Source organism: Rhinatrema bivittatum, chromosome 4 (genome assembly GCF_901001135.1).
Source record: "Rhinatrema bivittatum chromosome 4, aRhiBiv1.1, whole genome shotgun sequence".
In the NCBI taxonomy this organism is placed as follows: Eukaryota; Metazoa; Chordata; class Amphibia; order Gymnophiona; family Rhinatrematidae; genus Rhinatrema; species Rhinatrema bivittatum.
The window spans coordinates 285,648,803-285,668,729 of record NC_042618.1 but is presented as its reverse complement, the minus strand read 5'-3'; the positions used below and the strand labels follow the sequence as shown (position 1 = coordinate 285,668,729).

General features: G+C 44.3%; 1 protein-coding gene across 1 annotated transcript in view; it reads right to left on the bottom strand.

The window, feature by feature from the left end:
- The window catches only part of RASSF8 (Ras association domain family member 8), a 436,900-nt gene that overhangs the window by 11,473 nt on the left and 405,500 nt on the right, over positions 1-19,927 (bottom strand).

Here is a 19,927-nt window from a genome sequence, read left to right as displayed (position 1 = left end):
TCTCTCATAGCTTGTGTTGTGGTCTATTTCATAGCTAGAACACAGTGTCTTCCATACAGGTAAAAAAAAAGGTTATTCAAAGTACAACATGGTTAATTTGTATTTAAATGGATAATATTGTTTCTGTTTCAACATGTGATAGATATGGCTTTGAATTGTTGGATTTTTTAATCCTGAATAGTTATGTCTGAATACACTTTTTAAAACTTTTAACTCAGGCTTCCCAGGCCCAGCAATACCACAGTTCATTCCCTTTACTCTGAGACTATCTAAAGTCAGGACTACCACCAATCAAAACACATGCCTTTCAGTGATTCATACTTTCTTGCACAGGTTTTACCTCTGGCCAGGCCTGTTCACCCCACCAGTCTGACCCCTCTTTTTCCTGTTATAATTGGTGGCTGTCCACTTTGAAGCTATAAATGTTGCTCTGTTTGACACAGTTGCACTATCCATTCAACAGTCACCTACTGTTTTTTTAGATTGTTTTCCCTGATCCACCTGAGAGGGTATTCTGTTTAACAGTGATGTCATTAATGACATATATGTTTCTCTGAACAGTAAAGGTCAGATGATTAATACATGTCCATCACCTCCAATCCATTTTCAAATCTTAGCTTGCTTGTCTGACATCACCACCTTAAACCTAACATGGCTAAGAATTTCCCCCAAATCTCCTTTTCTATCTCTGTGGATGACACTCATCCTCATGGTCACCTTGACCCATCATCTTTGATGCCTCTCTCTCTTTCACTACAGATGTCTAAACACTAGGGGGTGTGAATTGTGTGATCAATCGTCTTAACGATCGATTTTGGCTGGGGGGGGGAGGGAAATCTGATCGTCATTTTTTTTTTTTTTAAATCGTTAAAAATCGTAAATCGGGGGAGGGCGGGAAAACCAGCACACCAAAAAAACCCTAAAACCCACCCCGAACCTTTAAAACAAATCCCCCACCCTCCCGAACCCCCCCCAAAATGTTTTAAATTACCTCGGGTCCAGTGGGGGGGGTCCCGGCGCGATCTCCCTCTCTCTGGCCACGACTGCGTTAAGAGAAATGGCGCCGGTGGCCCTTTGCCCTTATGTGACAGGGCAAAGGTAGCGCCGGCACCATTTTGGTTCCTGGCTCCCGATGTCATGCGTGCAGGAGATCGCCCCCGGACCCCCGCTGGACCCCCAGGGACTTTTGGCCAGCTTGGGGGGGGCCTCCTGACCCCCACAAGACTTGCCAAAAGTCCAGCGGGGGTCCAGGAGCGACCTCCTGCACGCGGGCCATATTGCCAATCTTCAAAATGGCGCCGGCGCTACCTTTGCCCTCACTATGTCATACATGCCCTATTTAACGATATAATACAAATGCCCCTGATTATAAATCTGGGGCATTTGTATTGTATCGTGCACTCTAACGATTTTGGACAATTTTAAAATTATCTGACGATAATTTTAATCGTTCAAAAATGATTCACATCCCTACTAAACACTGCTAAAGTGTATCATTTCTTCCTCTATAACATTCCTAAAATCCATCCCTTCCTTTTTGAGCACACTACCAAAAAAATCATCCACTTCAAACTAATGTAATTTGCTTCTCGTGGGTCTCTCACTGAACCATCTTTATCCACTACAATCTATTCAAATTTTGACAGCATGACTTGCCTTCCTTCATTGTTGCTATGGCCATGTAAACCCTCTTCTCAAATCACTATATTGTCTCCCCATTTGATTCTACATACAGTTTAAGCTTCTCTTTCTTACAAATGCATTCACTCTGCAGCTCCTTATTACTTATCTTCTATTCTCTTTTTCTTTACACCTTACTCGTAAACTCCTTTCATCATGCAAGTTCACTCTTATCCTTCCCCTTCTCCTCCATTGCCAACTCTCAACTTTGCACTTTCCGTAAGAACATAAAGTTTTCCATACTGGGTTAGACCAAAGTTCCATCAAGCCCAATATACTGTTTCCAACAGTGGCCAATCAAGGTCACAAGTACCTGGTAGGATCCCAAAATGAAAATAGATTCCATACTGCTTATCCCATTTCCCCAAATTCACCTTAATAATGGTTTATGGACTTTTCCTCCAGGAACTTGTCCAAACCTTTTGTAAACTCAGCTACACTTTAACCATGTCTTCTGGCAATGAATTCCAGAGCTTAATTATGTGTTGAGTAAAAAAACTATTTTTTATTATGTGTTTAAAATGTATGGCTTAGTTACTTCATTGCATGTCCCCTAGTCTACACTGTTTGAAAGATTAAAAAAATAATTTGCTTTCACTAGTTCCATTTCACTCATTATTTTATAGACATCTATCATATCTCCCCTTAGCCGATTCTTCTCCAAGCTGAAGAGCTCTAACCTCTTTAGCCTTTCCTCATAGGGGAATTGTTCCACCCCCTTTATTATTTTGGTTGCCCTTCTCTGTACCTTTTCCAATTCTGCTATATCTTTCTTTGAGATACGGTGACCAACATTGCATACAACACTCAAGATGTGGTCGCAGCATGGAGTGATACAGAGGCAATATAATATTCTCTGTTTTATTCTCTATTCCATTCCTAATAAGTCCTAACATTCTATTTGCTTTCTTGGTGACACTGCACATGGAGCAGAAAATTTCAACATATTATGCATGATGATGCCTAGATCCTTTTCACTGTTGCATGGACTTGTTGAACAGTTGAACACACTTCCTGAGTTGATGCATCATGATCTTCTCTGGTCATATTCAAATCCAGATTAGAAATTCACCTTTATGATGCTGCTTTTAAATCTTAACCACTTGTCTATAATAAATACATTTCTCATAGATTCTAATTTCTTATGTATGTATCCTTAAGAGAAATCTGGGGGTGACCTACATGGCGTGGCAGATATCATAAGAAGCTTGCTGGGCAGACTGGATGGACCATTTGGTCCTTTTCTGCTGTTTGCCTTGACTAGATGGTAAGCTCCATGGACCATGGACTGTCTCTTATGTGTAGAACTGCATAAATCTAGCAGTGCTTTAGAAATGGTAAATAGCATGGGCATAGGTTCATTACTGCACAGCATTGCACAAGTACCACCAAATAAAAAAACAATGGGCCAGATTTTTAAAAAGTATGCGCTCGTGTACTTTTGTTTGCGCAACTGGCGCAAACAAAAGTACGCCAGATTTTTAAAAATATGCGCGTAGCCACGTGTATCTTTTAAAATCCGGGGTCGGCGTGCGCAAAATCAGCAGCCTGTGCGCACCGAGCTGCACAGTCTGCCTCCGTTCCCTCTGAGGCCACTCCGAAATCGGAGCGGCCTCGGAGGGAACTTTCTTTCCGGCGCCCCCCACCTTCCCTTTCCTTCCCCTAACTAACCCGCCCCCCGGCACTAACTAATCCCCCCCCCCCACCTTTATTTCAAAAGTTACGCTTGCCTTGGGCAGGCGTAATTTGCGTGCGCTGGCGTGCCATGTTCCGGTCCGGGGGCTGGTCCAGAGGCCGCGTCCACGCCCCTGGAACGCCCCTGGGCTGGAACCACGCCCACGGCCCCGCCCCGGAACGCCCCCGATAGCGTGCCGGCTGTGACACGCCCCTGACACGCCCCCGGGAAAGCCCCTGGACTTACATGCGTCCCGGGGCTTGCGTGTGCCGCCTAGCCTATGCAACATAGGCTCGGCACGCGCAGGGGGTGGAAGGGGCAGCTTTTCAGGGGTTACGCGCTTATCCCTTTGAAAATCTGCCCCAATGTGTGCCATTCGTCCCAACCAAAGAGGCTCCAATTCAGGATTGAGAAAATGGGGCTCTTTGAACTACAGCTGAGCTGGAGCAGGAGCAGGGAAAGGGAGGACAGAGGCTGGGAGGGGACGTTTAAAAATTCTCATTCTGTGCTGGTACCTCTTTCCCACAACCACTGCAGAAGGTGCTGGGTACTGCATTCCCCCTCTCCCCTCCTGATCTGTGACCATGAATCCTGGACATGGGGGGAGGAACTCTCTGGAGACACCTGAGAAATCTCAAGGTGCTGCCTCTCTCCTCCTATTCCTTCTAGGGTGCCTGGGAGGGGGGGAAAGCAACAGGATTAATGAGGCTTGATTAGGAAGATGAATGATTGCTCAGTTCTGGTGAAAACAGGAGAAACAGTAATTATAGCAGCACCAGACCAGAAACTTTATCTGACTAAGGACAACATGGGTCTGTACTGGAAACAGGGAATAGTTTTCCTCCTGTCTGAAATTTTATCTTACTATTATCATCAGTCTTCTGTAATTGTTTTCCCTTTTGCTTTAAACACTTTATGCATCACTTTTCAACAGTAAAAATTATCTGCTCCAGCCTGAGTCTCACCCCCTCCCATTCTGTTCCCTACATGCTGACTAGAAGGGGAGGGGCTATCATAGAAAACTGAGGACCTTTCTTTATTGAGAGAGATGTCTAGCCAGGGGGAGAATCCTGGTGTCAGGGAAGAGGAATAGTGCGGGGGTCATTGGAGGGAGGAAAGAGAAAGCGAGAGAGAAAATGTAGGTGAGTGTGGGCCCCACCCTCCACATATACCAAATATCAGGGTGACCACAACTGAAAAGCTTCCAGGTATGTTACTTTCTGAAGCCTAGCACACAGGTGTGTGTAGGGAAAGGGGAGTTCCAGATCTGCCTGCTGCCAGAGCTTTTGCTCATCTGTGTTAAGATTGCGACATAAGGAGCACTCTGCTGAACTGGGAAACATTAGTGGTAGTAGGACTTGGGACTATTAAAAATCAAGCAGTTTGGGGTAGGAAGAGGAAGAGTAATAACGTTTTCTGTCGATAAGCAGTCTGAATTAGCCATGATCTGTGGGTGATGTCATCTGATGGCACTGAACAGACTTGTTTCACCAAGGTTTTAGAGCTTTGAACTCTATTGAGTATGAGTAGAAGTTCCTGCATGAGTTTTGCGCCTTCAGAGCCTCCTCAGTCTATTTTTGTCTGAGCACTGCCCAGACATGTACTCTGTCTCTCCAGATATTTTTCCAGAATCCTTTAAAATTTTGTTTTTTTTCTTTCAGTTTCTTCAATTTTAATTCTACAACATTCAGAACTGTTTGCTGATGAGAATGTGGAAACACCTATCTTTGGCACTCCTACCACTACAAAGCTGAATCTTAAATGCAGAATTTAAATGCTCTGGGGGGTTCATAGGGCAGACCCAACAACCAATAACTGATGCAGCAGTTGGAAGACTGTGAACCCCATAGAATTTAAATTCTGCATTTAATATTCAGCTTTGTAGTGGTAGGAGTGCCAGATATAGGTGTAGGTGATGGCTGGGTGCTCCACAGTACAGACACAGGTCTGTTTGTCTCCCCGGAGGCGCTCTTCTGGGGATAGACGCCCATGACCCAACTGCATGGGTTTGTCGGTTTTGGCCACAGCAGAATTCCCACCAGTAGTAGGGTTGGTAGCAAGTGGCGAGTGGGAAGGGACCCGAGAGGGTTTCTTGGGCACCCGATTCTCCCGGTGACACTCTTAGTGAAGATGGTCAATTTGGCCTGTTAGATCGATAAGATCCTCGAGAGAAGAAGGGAGCTCTTGTGCTTCCAATTCATCCTTTAGTTGCGGAGAGAGCCCGTCCAGGTAGATAGCTTGCAGGCAGTCCTCCTGCAAAGCGAGTTCAGACGTTAAAGTCCGGAATTCAATGGTATAGTCGAAGAGGCTTCTTTGGCCTTTTTAGTTACATGATGTTAGGTTCCATATTAGGAGCTACCACCCAGGAAAGAGAACTAGGCGATATAGTGGATAATACATTGAAATCGTCTGCTCAGTGTGCTGTGGCAGTCAAAAAAGCAAACAGAATTTTAGGCATTATTAGGAAGGGAATGGTGAATAAAATGGAAAATGTCATAATGCCTCTGTATTGCTCTGTGGTGAGACCACACCTTGAATACTGTGTATAATTCTCGTTGCCACATCTCAAGAAAGATATAAGTTGCGATGGAGAAGGTACAGAGAAGGGCAACCAAAATGATAAAGGGGATGGAACAGTTACTTTATGAGGAAAGATCAAAGAGGTTAGGGCTTTTCAGTTTGGAGAGGAGACGGCTGAAGGGGGATATGATAGAGGTCTTTAAAATCATGAGAGGTCTACAATGGATAAATGTGAATCGGTTATTTACTCTTTCGGATAATAAAAGGAATAATGGGCATGCCATGAAGTTAGCATGTAGCACATTTAAAACTAATCGTAGAAAATTCTTTTTCACTCAACACACAATTAAATTCTGGAAATATTGCCAGGGGATGTGGTTAGTGCAGTTAGTGTAGATGGATTTAAAAAAGGTTTGGATAAGTTCTTGGAGGAGAAGTCCATTACCTGCTATTAATCAAGCTGACTTAGAAAATAGCCACTGCTATTTCTAGCATCAGTAGCATGGGTTATACTTAGTTTTTAGGTACTTGCCAGGTACTTGTAGCCTGGACTGGCCACTGTTGGAAACAGGATGCTGGGCTTGATGGACCCTTCATCTGACCCAGTATGGCAATTTCTTATGTTTATTAAGATCAAGGACAAGATTTTGATAGCTGGTTGATTAAAAATGCTGCAGGTATGTGGAATAAAAATATGACATACCACACCGTACCACCCTCAATGAGATCTACAGCCTGAGAGGTTCAATAGGCCCGTGTTAAACATGCTGGGAACCTTAGACCCCAAGCAAAAACAACATTGGAGTCAGCATGTGAGCAGGGTGGTTCATGCATACAACTGCATCAAGAATTATGTCACCAGTTATCCACCCTACTACTTCATGTTTGGCAGGGAGGCTCGATTGCTGGTAGATGTGTGCTTTGGGCTGACCCCTGATGGTAACTCCACAGGAAGTCATTTAAAGTATATTGAACATCTGAAAGAACAATTGAACCAGACCTACCAGGCTCCAGCTGAAGCTGATGGAAGCAGAAATGCCAGCAACAAAGTCAGATATGATGCCAGTGTAAAAAGTCAGCAACTGAGACCAGGAGATCAGGTACTGGTGAGGGCCTTTGGTATCCCCGGGAAGCATAAACTATTCAATAGATGGTACCAGGAGGCCTATGTCATTGTCAACAAGCTGCCAAGCCTGCCAGTCTAAAAGTGAGACCAAGTGGGCAAGGCTCTGAGCATCTGCTCTATACGGCAGATGGTGCGGTTGGTCTCTGCTGAGACAGGTCCTCTGGTTGAGCCTCAGCCACAGAGACTACAATAACCAAGGGGCCAAAGTGGTGACCTACTTACAAGTATAAGGGTCACCCTACGTTGTCCAGCAGACCTATCAGAGAGTGTGGACTCTCAGTAAGAAGTAGAATACTTTGCCCCTTCTATAAGGAAGGAGAGTACTGACCCTGCCGAATTAGTGCGGCTTTAAACCCAACCACCAGTCAGAAGTAGAATACTTTGCCCCTTTTATAAGGAAGGAGAGTACTGACCCTAACGAGTTAATGTGGCTTTAAACCCAACCACCATCAGCTATGCCACCCGAGGAACCTCCCCCTCCAGCCAGAGAGGATCCAGCTAACCAACCCTGTGTACCATTTCAAGAACCTCCCTTGGTAGCCCCTCAGTCGCCTATATCGCAATCCAGAGACCACTCCTCTGAACCGACTGACCCCAGGCAGCATTGATACCTAACCCCTTGAAAGCATTGCGAGGTGGCGAGGATGAGGCTCCAGGTGGAGCAGATACTCAGGGTCCAGGTGAACTTAGTGAGGCAACCCAGGTTGCCCCTGAAGTTCACCACCAAGATGCCCATGTTGAAGATGACACAGACTCCTTATCTGAGGAAGTCCCCCGGATTAAACCTGCTGGAGAGAGAGGCAAACCATCAGTCAGAAGGGTGATAAAGACAGTTCAGAAGCTCAAGTATGATACCTTAGGCATGACCTCCAATGTTCCTGTATGAGTGGCCCCGGAGTTTAGTGACTAAGATAAACAGGACATTGGGGCTGGCCTGATTAGCCATTATGAATGTCATTGGTTTATTAAGCATCTTATTAAATTGTATTAGGAATGATGCATTAACCTGTTTCCTATTTAGAGACATGAGGATAAATTCTCCTTTTTAAGGGGGGTGAATGTGGCAGAGTACTACAGTACAGATCCCTACCCCCATGAGCATGTATTTGTCTGAGACTTTGGTATTTAAAATGAGTGCTATTGAATTGCTACACTGACTCACCATCACATATTAAAAGAGAGGTACTTACAATCTGTAGCTGTCCACTGTTACCAGAAAGGAAAAATAATAAAAGAAACCCGAAGAAATTGTCTGTAGGTGCTACCAGTCTTGTTTCACTGCAGCAGTTGTGCTTTCTCAGAACCATATGTTTCAGAGTAAGACTTAAGGTGCAAGAAGCCTCCTCCCCTTCCTTCATGAGATTGACATAACCTAGGAGATCCCATGTTTTGAGCCAGCGAATGGGAACTCAAAAGAGATCCAGGAAGTAAATCAAGGGGAGCTTAGCCAATGGAAAGCCAGATGAAGAAAAAAGGCATGTTGTGTTTGTTTTTCCCCCATGGTTTTTGTATGTGCCATCAGCCAGACAGGAGCATCCTGTCTCTGGCTGATGAGAGAGAGGGAGAGAGTGCAGTCTGAGGACTAAGAAGCTTGCTGGTTTACAGAGAACTAGAGAGCTAAGGAAAAAAGAAAACAAGGCAAACAGATATGGAGAGGAAGAATCAGAGAATGAACAGTGTTTGCATAGCAGTGTTAGAGAGTGTTAGGCTGCAGGGAGGATTCCCCCTCCCTGTCATCCTCCTCTTTTTCACAGCATCCTGGAGACTTGGGGGTTCAGAAAAAGGTTGCCAATGTCTGTACATACAGGAGCTGAGGTTTGAGCCATTCTCCAAAGGACAGAGCTGAGATAAGTACCCATAAAATCAAATATTAACTTTCTCAGGAGCAATATACACAGTGGGCCTTTCTTTATGTATGTAAACCTGTATTATAACATCTACACATCCACAGTAACTGTTAGCTTGGCTTATCAGCTAAATTTCAGGAGACACACTGCTGGTTGTCCCATACTGAGTATAAACCAATGTAGAAGGACAAGTGTGGGAAATATGCACTTGCCACAAGCCATTTCATCAGGTTTAAACACTAACTTCCCTTCTCCCTGACCTTTGCCTGAATAAAAGCATCACTTGTGCTTAAGCCTCTCTGCCAAGGAGAGGATACCTGACTTCATGTATTTCTCTGGCTTATAATTAATCCTGTTAGCCTGAAAGTAGGGCTGGGTGTTCCCTAGTCAGAGGCAGGACAAAGTCAGGAGGTATAGATTTCAGCAGCCAATGAGATGATCCGTGCACACCCCCTGAGCCAAAGCCAATAGTGTAGGGACTCGTCTGTTGCTATGGGAAAGTAGCCAATCATGTAATGACACATCATCTGCCTTTGTATGAATGTACAATAAAAGGAAGAGCCTCGTGAGGGCTCACCCCTTCTCTTCCTGCCTGCAATGAAAGCTGCCTCAAGTGTGTTCTTTGCCTCCATACTCTACAGACAAGGACCCACTACAGGGCTGGTGAGGACCCAGCCTAGCTGGGCAAGTTGAGTATTTAGGGAACTGGAGTTTATTCCATGAGGGAATGCAACCCATACCAAAATACAGCAGCACTCCCGAGTGGTGGTTTATCAACACCTTGCACCAAACTACATAGGCCCCCAACTTTCTTCTATCGATCTATTTATATCTATATTTATATCTATATATGTATCTTTTTTCTGTTTTTTTCTTTTTTGGTGTGCACACTTACTGGTCTGGAAACTGTGACTGGGGATGGTATAATGTGTAAAGTTACTCTAAGGATTTTGGGGCATAAATTGAAATCTGTCACAAGTTATAGCCCATGCTGGCATTTTCTTTATTGCTCTTAATGATCTGTATTGTATATATTGCCATTGCTAACCTGGCATCTCTTAAGTACCAATCCATTACTGAATAAATTATACCTAATTTTTTTTTAATTGTTTTTCCTCCTCCATTTCAATGTTTGTCTCTATTACTGCCTTATCAGCACCATGTTATTACAAGTTGATAGTAAAAGCAGTGGGGCAGATTTTAAAGCATATGCGCGAGCGTAGATTTGTTCGCGCAACCCGGCACAAACAAATCTACGCCCGATTTTATAACATGCGCGCGCTGCCACGTGCATGTTATAAAATCCAGGCTCAGCGCGCACAAGGGGGTGCACACGTGCACCTTGCGCGCGCAGAGCCCGAGGGGAGCCCCGATGGCTTTCCCCGTTCCCTCCAAGGCCGCTCCGAAATCGGAGCGGCCTTGGAGGGAACTTTTTTTCCGGCCCCCCCACCTTCCCCTCCCTTCTCTTATCTAACCCACCCCCCAGCCCAACCTAAATTCCTCCCCCTTACCTTATTTTATGTCTTGCCAGCCAGCGCGCGAACCTCCGGCACGGCCAGAATGGAGGAGGGCTCGGTACACGCCCCCGGACCGCCGTCACGCCCCCGGACCCGCCCCTTCCCACCCCTTTTTCGATGCCCCGGGACATACGCACGTCCCGGGGCTTGTGCGCGCCGCTGAGTCTATGCAAAATAGGCTCGGTGCTCATAGGGGCAGATTTTTTCGGGTTACGCACGTAGCCTTTGAAAATCTGCCCCATTGTGTTTACAGTGGAGTGGTGCTTTTCTTTGCTGTACCCCTTTCCCAGGTCTGGGGTGCAAATCACAGGGACCCAGAGAAAAGAATATCAGGGCATTAGGATTATCTATCCCAGAGTCGCTAACAGAACTCAGTCCCCTCACACCCCGGGTGCAAGTGAGGGGTTATTCTTGTGTGGCCCTCTTCCTTGACACTAAGTAAACACACATTGAGAGGGGTTTAAAACTAGGGGAATCACCCTCTTCCTTAGGGGAATATTTCCCTTCTTCCTATTTCCCTTATTGCTACTTTCCCTTCCTCAGGGAAATATTCCCCTTCTTCCAATTCCTCTCATTGCCACTTTTCCTTAATTCCTTAAGTTGCAAAAGCAACTCATCCGATCTGAAGGACTTTCCTTTTCCCAATCCTCCTCTTTCTCTCTCTCTTTCACCCAGAACTCCGAATAGGAATTCCCAGGGAAGGGGGCCCCATAGAGGAGAACCCTGTAACTACACCCTGCCCCTTGCAGAATGCTCGGTGCAAACATTAGGAACTGCATCTGCAAAAGAAGAGAGAACATTGTACCATATATATATTCCCATTTATTGTACTCTCCTTCTTAATGCCCTCATTTTCCGCTGTACTATTTGCAACCCAACCATGCTCCTTGTAAGTAACTCAGTCTTGTTCACTGTAATCAAACATTATTCCCCGCTCCAAGTTTTGCTCACCCTGTTCTCTGTATTTCGTTCAAGTTATCTGTAAACCAATATGATGTAACCACGAATACCGGTCTAAAAAGCTTTAAATAAATAAATACATTTAAATAAACATAAGAACATAAGATATAGAAACATAGAAACGACGGCAGAAGAAGACCAAACGGCCCATCCAGTCTGCCCAGCAAGCTTTCACACTTATTTTTTTCATACTTAGCTGTTACTCTTGGCCCTTATAAGCAACTTTTTGGTTTTATTTCCCTTCCACCCCCGCCATCAATATAGATAGCAGTGCTGGTGCTGCATCTAAGTGAAGTATCTTGCTAATTGTTTAGGGGTAGTAACCACCATAATAAGCAAGCTACTCCCATGCTTGTTTACCCAGCCTGTGCAAGTCAGTCCTTTTTTCCACATTTCCTCTTGCCGTTGAAGCATAGAGCAATGTTGGTGTCGCATTAACCGTGTGTATGTTTATTGAATAAGGATATTAATCTCCAGGTAGTAGCCATCATTCCCGCAAGCCACCCCCATGCCTCTTCTCTTCATTCACATCCTCTAGACTTTATGGATCCATAGTGTTTATCCCACGCCCCTTTGAAATCCTTCACAGTTTTGGTCTTCACTACTTCCTCCGGAAGGGAGTTCCAGGCATCCACCACCCTCTCCGTGAAGAAATACTTCTTGACATTGCTTCTGAGTCTTCCTCCCTGGAGCTTCAAATCGTGACCCCTGGTTCTGCTGATTTTTTTTCCCGAAAGAAAAGGTTTGTCGATGTCTTTGGATCATTAAAACCTTTCAAGCATCTGAAAGTCTGTATCATATCACCTCTGCTCCTCCTTTCCTCCAGGGTGTACATATTTAGATTCTTCAATCTCTCCATATGCAATACTGGGTCAGACCAAGAGTCCATCAATCCCAGTATCCTGTTTCCAACAGTAGCCAATCCAAGTAACAAGAACCTGGCAAATACTCAAACATTAGATAAATCGCAAGCTACTATTGCTTATTAATTACTGTAATAGCAGTTTATGGATTTTTCCTCTAGGAACTTATCCAAAACGTTTTTAAACCTAGTTACACTAACTGCTGCAACTATATCCTCTGGCAATGAATTCCAGAGTTCAACTAAGCGCTGAGTGAAGAGCCCCATGCAGAGAACCCACAGAGGAAGTTGCTGTGGCCTCCAAAGCCATGGGAATCAGTGAAGGAGGCCTTAGCTCTGAGATGGCAGGAATGGCTTAACCAGAAGACTCTGCTGATGAGGCACAACCCCACCTGAGGGCAGTTGATTCCATGTGCTGCTCCCCTTCTCCTCCCCAGAAGTGCTGCAGAAGCTTCCCTCCCTACCATATGTGAGTGAATCCTATATGTGCTGCAAAGTGCTATGCATTTCCTGCCACCATTACTCCCCCACTTCTCCTGTCCTAACCTGCTGCCTGGGAACATTGCTGCCTGAAGTGAAAAAAAAAAACAACCCAAAACAATTGTAAACTCACCAAACAGACTGTATAACTGTTCCTTGTATTTTTCTCTTTCTTCTTTGTTTTCTTTGCATAACTTTAATAACCATTGAAAAAAAGCAGGGCACAGAACAGGAAAAAGGGGAAAAATAAGAGAGGGAGGGAGGAACCCTTGAATTCAGTTTTTTGGGTTTTTTTTAGGAGAAAGCCGAAAAGGTGAGATAAGGAGAGTGAATTGGAAAAAGGTGATTCCAACAATTATAGCCGGGAAGAAATCTGTTCCAGAACTGAAATCCCCCTGGTCCAGTGACTATGGTGAAGCAAGGGAGGGAGCCCAACACGATTACCTCAGGAGCAGCCAACTCCAATCCAATTCTTTTTCATTCAGCCTAATTAGATCTCTGCTGGAGACATAGAATACTGGCAGGCTGAGACCAGCATGGGATCCTATAAAGGGTGATATCAGAAAAACAATTAGAATGCCTCCATCTGTTGCTTGGGGAGCATAACCCCTGGACTGGTCTGGATGGATGAAAAGGAATGTGTGACAGCTAGTTCCTCTCCCCAAAGGCCATGGATGCTGCCTTCGCAGTTTCTAGGGCTTTGCAACCACACTACCTCTAGCTTGTCTCCATTGGCTGGTGCTTCTTAACCCCGTGACAGGCTTGTGTTTGGCCAGAAGGGCCTGAACTCCCCACTGGCCACACTACTCCACACTGCCACTGCACATGTTTGTTGGCTGCTAGAGTTGGGATCCCCAACAGCCGTGACAGTCAGAATCACTGGCTTGAGATCCTCTCCTCAAGGAGATGCCCAGCTCTGTTGCCGCCACCTTGTGTCCCTCGGCCTGTGGGGGCTGGAACACTGCAGGCTTCCTTGCTACTCAGAATGAAATCGAACGACAACTGTCTGATTCTTTTTATCAAAAAGATAATAATCCAACCAAGAAAATAAAACAAGAAATAGATGATATATTAAAGATTGCTAAGGAAAAAGGGTTTTTAACCAACAAGGAGTTAGGTTTTTTGAAAGTAGATAACCCAATAATGCCTACACTATGGGGCGGATTTTAAGAGCCCTGCTCGCGTAAATCCGCCCGGATTTACGCGAGCAGGGCCCTGCGCGCCGGTGCGCCTATGTTCATTAGGCCTACCGGCGCGCGCAGACCCCGGGACTCGCGTAAGTCCCGGGGTTTTCCGAGGGGTGTGTGTCGGGGGCGTGTCGAGGGGGGGCGGGCCCGATCCGCGCGGCATTTTCGGGGCGGGATGTAGCGTTTCGGGGGCGGGCCCGGGGGCGTGGTTACGGCCCGGGGCGGTCCGGTAACGTGGCCGCGCCCTCCGGACCCGCCCCCAGGTCGCGTCCCGGCACGCTAGCGGCCCGCTGGCGCGCGGGGATTTACGTCTCCCTCCGGGAGGCGTAAATCCCCGGACAAAGGTAAGGGGGGGGTTTAGACAGGGCCGGGCAGGTGGGTTAGGTAGGGGAAGGGAGGGGAAGGTGAGGGGAGGGCAAAAGAAAGTTCCCTCCGAGGCCGCTCCGATTTCGGAGCGGCCTCGGAGGGAACGGAGGTAGGCTGCGCGGCTCGGCGCGCGCCGGCTATACGGAATCGATAGCCTTGCGCGCGCCGATCCCGGATTTTAGCGGCTACGCGCGTATCTACTAAAATCCCGCGTACTTTTGTTTGCGCCTGGAGCGCCAACAAAAGTACACGAACGCGCCGTTTTTGTAAATCTACCCCTATACGTCTTACCCAAGATTCACAAATCCATGACTGATCCACCTGGGAGACCAATAGTCCGGCCATTGGTTGTCTACTTGAACCCCTCTCTACATTTTTAGACACTTTTCTTAAACCACAGATTTCTGAGATGCCCTCATTTATAAGAGATTCTGCACATTTTATCACTATTTTAGAACAAGTTAAGATTTCCAGTGAAAAAAATCACAATGGTGACCTTGGATATAGAGTCCCTCTATACAATATTCCTCAAATTGCTGCAATAGATATAATCACTCATCTTGAAAAACGCACTGAACATAGATGCATACCCAACCAGTTTTTAACTGAATTAGCAGAAATTGTGCTGACAAAAATTTTTTTTTTAGTTTTAACAAAAAGATTTTTAAACAAATAAAAGGGGTGGCCATGGGGTCTACTATGGCCCCATCGGTGGCAAATTTATATGTGGCCAAATATGAAGAGAAATTTTTGTCAGATAATAGTTTTAAAGACAATATTTTATTATGGAAAAGTTACATCGACGACATTTTTTTTTAATATGGGATGGTGATGGAGTATCAGAACGTTTTTTTAATTGGCTGAATACACTTGACAGTAATTTGAGATTCACAATGAGCTTCAAAAGCCTTTTTAGATATTTTAATTAATTTTAAAGAAGGATGTTTTAGTACTGATATTTTTAGGAAGCCTACAGATACAAACAAGTTACTTCACTACAAAAGCTGCCATAATAATTCATTCCTCAGGAACTTGCCATATTCACAGTTTTTAAGGTTGTGAAGGTTGTGTGCAGATGAGTCAACCTTTCATAAGAGAGCAAAAGAAATGAAAAAAAGATTTATTGACAAAGATTATCCGATGAGACACATTGACAGTGGATATACTATAGCCTCTAAATTCAAGAGACTAGATCTCTTAAAGAATAAAGAGAAGAGGTCCATGAATCGGATTGTATGTCCCATCACTACACGCAGATGTCACACAATATTGTGTCTATCTTAAGAAAATTTTGGCCAATTTTACAAGTTTTATCAATTTTTAAAGATAAAAACCTACTGGTAGCTAATAAATGGGAAAAAAATTTGAAAGATTTGATTTCTCCATCGACTTTGCCGCAACATCCGGTTCAGGATATAAGACGCCCAGGCCACCACCCTTGCGGTAGATGTTCAGTGTGTAATGTGAACATCAAAACAGATCATTTGGCAATACCAGGACAAAACTGTATTTTCAAATTTAGATCTTTTACAAATTGCAACTCGAAAGGAGTCATATATGCAGCAATTTGCCCTTGCAATAAGATTTACATAGGCAAAACTATTAGAGAATTTAAGAAAAGGGTTATTGAGCACAAAATTAATAACAGATCAGTCATATCAAAACCATTAGTAGAGCATTCAATGACATATAATCATAAATTTAATGATTACAAATTTTGCATCATTCAACAGCCAAGTTTAAGTTGGAGAGGGGGTAACTTAGATAGACTTTTATTACAGTTAGAACAAAGATGTATTTATGATTTTAATACTATTACCCCACATGGTTTGAATGCAGACATTGACTACTCTGTTTTTCTATAACTGTTTGAAGGCAATTGGTATACATGGCTATATACATGGTATTATATATATAAAAAAAATTTTTTTGAATTTTTTTGCACCCATAGTTTTTGTTTACACATTAGAACCTATTTTAAATATGATCAGATAGCACCTTTGTGCCATACCTAGGAGAAGTGTTAGTTACAGGTTTTTTAGGGTATACTGATTATTTTTTTGCATTATACTAACAAATGCTAGATACTTAGCTAAGGTTGAGATAAGAATATATGTTTTGAAACAATCAAAGAGTAAGAAAGAAATAATTTATCGATTAAAGTCGTCATGACTGACATCTCTTATCAGACAGTACTTGAATTGCACCTACGTTGTTATGAACTGTTGAATTCAATAACAGATTTTTTTGAGACTACCTATGCATCTTTCACAACCATGGTTCGGCACAACTGGTGTAAGAATGTAAGAACATAAGAACATAAGAAAATGCCATACTGGGTCAGACCAAGGGTCCATCAAGCCCAGCATCCTGTTTCCAACAGTGGCCAATCCAGGCCATAAGAACCTGGCAAGTACCCAAAACCTAAGTTTATTCCATGTTATCATTGCTTATAGCAGTGGCTATTCTCTAAGTGAACTTAATTCTAAGTGAACTTCAACTTCACGTTCTATAACACAACCAGCTCATTTAACTGTTCGTTGTAAATATTTAAAATGCTATTAACCTTTTCTTTTTCCTTCCTCTCCCAGTTTAAGCATCCCTGTTTTTTGTAACTGCTTTCTTCCGCACTACAGTTCCAGTTTGTTTTTTCTTTCTATGCACCACTGTTTTAATGTAAACCAGCATGATGTGATTTTATCATGAATGCCGGTATATAAAAACCTTAAATAAATAAATAAATAAAAGCAGGTAATGGACTTCTCCTCCAAGAACTTATCCAATCCTTTTTTAAACACAGCTATACTAACTGCAGTAACCACATCCTCTGGCAACAAATTCCAGAGTTTAATTGTGCTTTGAGTAAAAAAGAACTTTCTCTGATTAGTTTTAAATGTGCCCCATGCTAACTTCATGGAGTGCCCCCTAGTCTTTCTATTATCCGAAAGAGTAAATAACCGATTCACATCTACCCGTTCTAGACTTCTCATAATTTTAAACATCTCTATCATATCCCCCCTCAGCCGTCTCTTCTCCAAGCTGAAGAGTCCTAACCTCTTTAGTCTTTCCTCATAGGAGAGCTGTTCCATTCCCCTTGTCATTTTGGTAGTCCTTCTCTGTACCTTCTCCATCGCAATTATATCTTTTTTAAGATGCGGCGACCAGAATTATACACAGTATTCAAGGTGCGGTCTCACCATGGAGCGATACAGAGGCATTATGACATTTTCCGTTTTATTCACCATTCCCTTTCTAATAATTCCCAGCATTCTGTTTGCTTTTTTGACTGCCGCAGCACACTGAACCGACAATTTCAATGTGTTATCCACTATGACGCCTAGATCTCTTTCTTGGGTTGTAGCACCTAATATGGAACCCAACATTGTGTAATTACAGCATGGGTTATTTTTTCCTATATGCATCAACTTGCACTTATCCACATAGTTAGCATATATTGTTAAAAAAATGTTTTTGGTTGAAACACATTTGTGTTTGTTTTCTGCACAGCAATAGAAACATAGAAACATAGAAATGACGGCAGAAGAAGACCAAACGGCCCATCCAGTCTGCCCAGCAAGCTTCACATTTTTTTTCTCATACTTATCTGTTTCTCTTAGCTCTTTGGTTCTATTTCCCTTCCACCCCCACCATTAATGTAGAGAGCAGTGATGGAGCTGCAACCAAGTGAAATATCAAGCTTGATTAGTTATGGGTAGTAGGGGAAGTAACCGCCGCAATAAGCAAGCTACACCCATGCTTATTTGTTTTACCCAGACTGTGTTATTCAGCCCTTATTGGTTGTTTTTCTTCTCCCCTGCCGTTGAAGCAGGGAGCTATGCTGGATATGCGTGTAGTATCAGTTTTTCTTCTCCCCTGCCGTTGAAGCAGAGAGCTATGCTGGATATGCGTGAAGTATCAGTTTTTCTTCTCCCCTGCCGTTGAAGCAGGATATGCATTGAAAGTGAAGTATCAAGCTTATTTGGTTTGGGGTAGTAACCGCCGTAACAAGCCAGCTACTCCCCGCTTTGTGAGTGCAAATCCTTTTTTCTTCTCCCCTGCTGTTGAAGCAGAGAGCTATGCTGGATATGCGTGAAGTATCAGTTTTTCTTCTCCCCTGCCGTTGAAGCAGAGAGCTATGCTGGATATGCGTGAAGTATCAGTTTTTCTTCTCCCCTGCCGTTGAAGCAGAGAGCTATGCTGGATATGCGTGAAGTATCAGTTTTTCTTCTCCCCTGCCGTTGAAGCAGAGAGCTATGCTGGATATGCATTGAAAGTGAAGTATCAGGCTTATTTGGTTTGGGGTAGTAACCGCCGTAACTATGGCACTATGGGCCTCATTTTCTAAGCGGCTCGCACGCGATAAGGGACCTTTTGCACGCGAAAAGTCTCTTATCGCGTGCGATACCAGGATGGGGCGGAGTCGGCCCCGGAAGAGGAGGAGTTGGGGCGTCACCGGGGCCGACTCCGCGACGATGGCACGCACAGCGAAAAGGTAAGTGCCTTTTCGCTGCCTATTTCACTCCCAATAGCTACACCTCCTATGGTGGCACTATTGGGTGCGAAACCGGCAGCGATCGCACTGAGACGGTGCGATCGCTGCCGGCTAGCACAGGCCCGCCCCCCGTTTCGGCCCCCCGCCCCTCATCTTCTAAAGGATCGCAGGCCTGCGATCCTTTAGAAAATGAGGCCCTATGTTACAGCACTAGCGCACATCGACATGATGGTGTGACAAATGATGGGAATATGTTTTTGTTTTTCTATTCATTTTCTATAAGGAATGAGTGTTATCCATGAATTTTTCAAGATGTGAGCAGTATAAGACATTTCTACCTTTTGTTTTTTTTTTTAATAATAAAAATTTTTTTGTTTTGTTTTTTGAGTCACATTTGTTTTGGTTTTACACTGTTGACATGCCCCCACCTGTGAGTGACACACACTCATATTTAAACACATACAGCTACATATCATTTTTTGGTCTAGCACATTTTTTATGATAAGTTTAATAACGATTATGTTGCACTCCACAAATTTACACTTGTAGATACCACAACAGAAATTGAAAAAAAAAGTTTGTTTAGAGACACGCCCACTATTTCAAATTTTGGTGCCTTTTTTCCCCTTTAAAACCCTTGGATACAAGCGATCGTAGTTCATTCGCTGAAAGTGGAGACTACGTATTTTAAGACTGTTAAAATAAGCTAACTTATTTCTAATGATATGACTTTTTTGGATATCAACCTAATAAACGAAGCTTGACCGACGTGCCGCAAATGCGCAGTAGAGAGCAGCTCTATTGCGCATGTGCGGGCAAGCACGTTGGTATCAGCGAGTGTCAGCTGGATATCAACATGGCGGCGTCGAGCAGCGACGAGGAGCGGCGGCCAGTAGCGAGGAAGGAGAGAGTGAGAGGGAGGGAGGGAGGAGTGGGGTGTGAGGGAGGAGAGTGTGTGTGGGTGGGAGGGAGGGAGGGAGGAGAGAGTGGGTGGGTGGGAGGGGAGAGGGAGAATGAGGAGGGAGAGGGGGGAGAATGAGGGGGAGGTGAGAGACAGAGGGATGTGAGTAAGTGGAAGGGTAAGAAGTTGTGGAGCAGAGAAAAAGGGAGTGGAGGAGGCTGAGGGAGAGGGGATGGGATTGAGAGAGGGTGGGGAGGTGAGAGGGAGGGGAGGGAGGCAGTGGGAGACAGAGGGTGAGTAAGACTGAGTGGAGG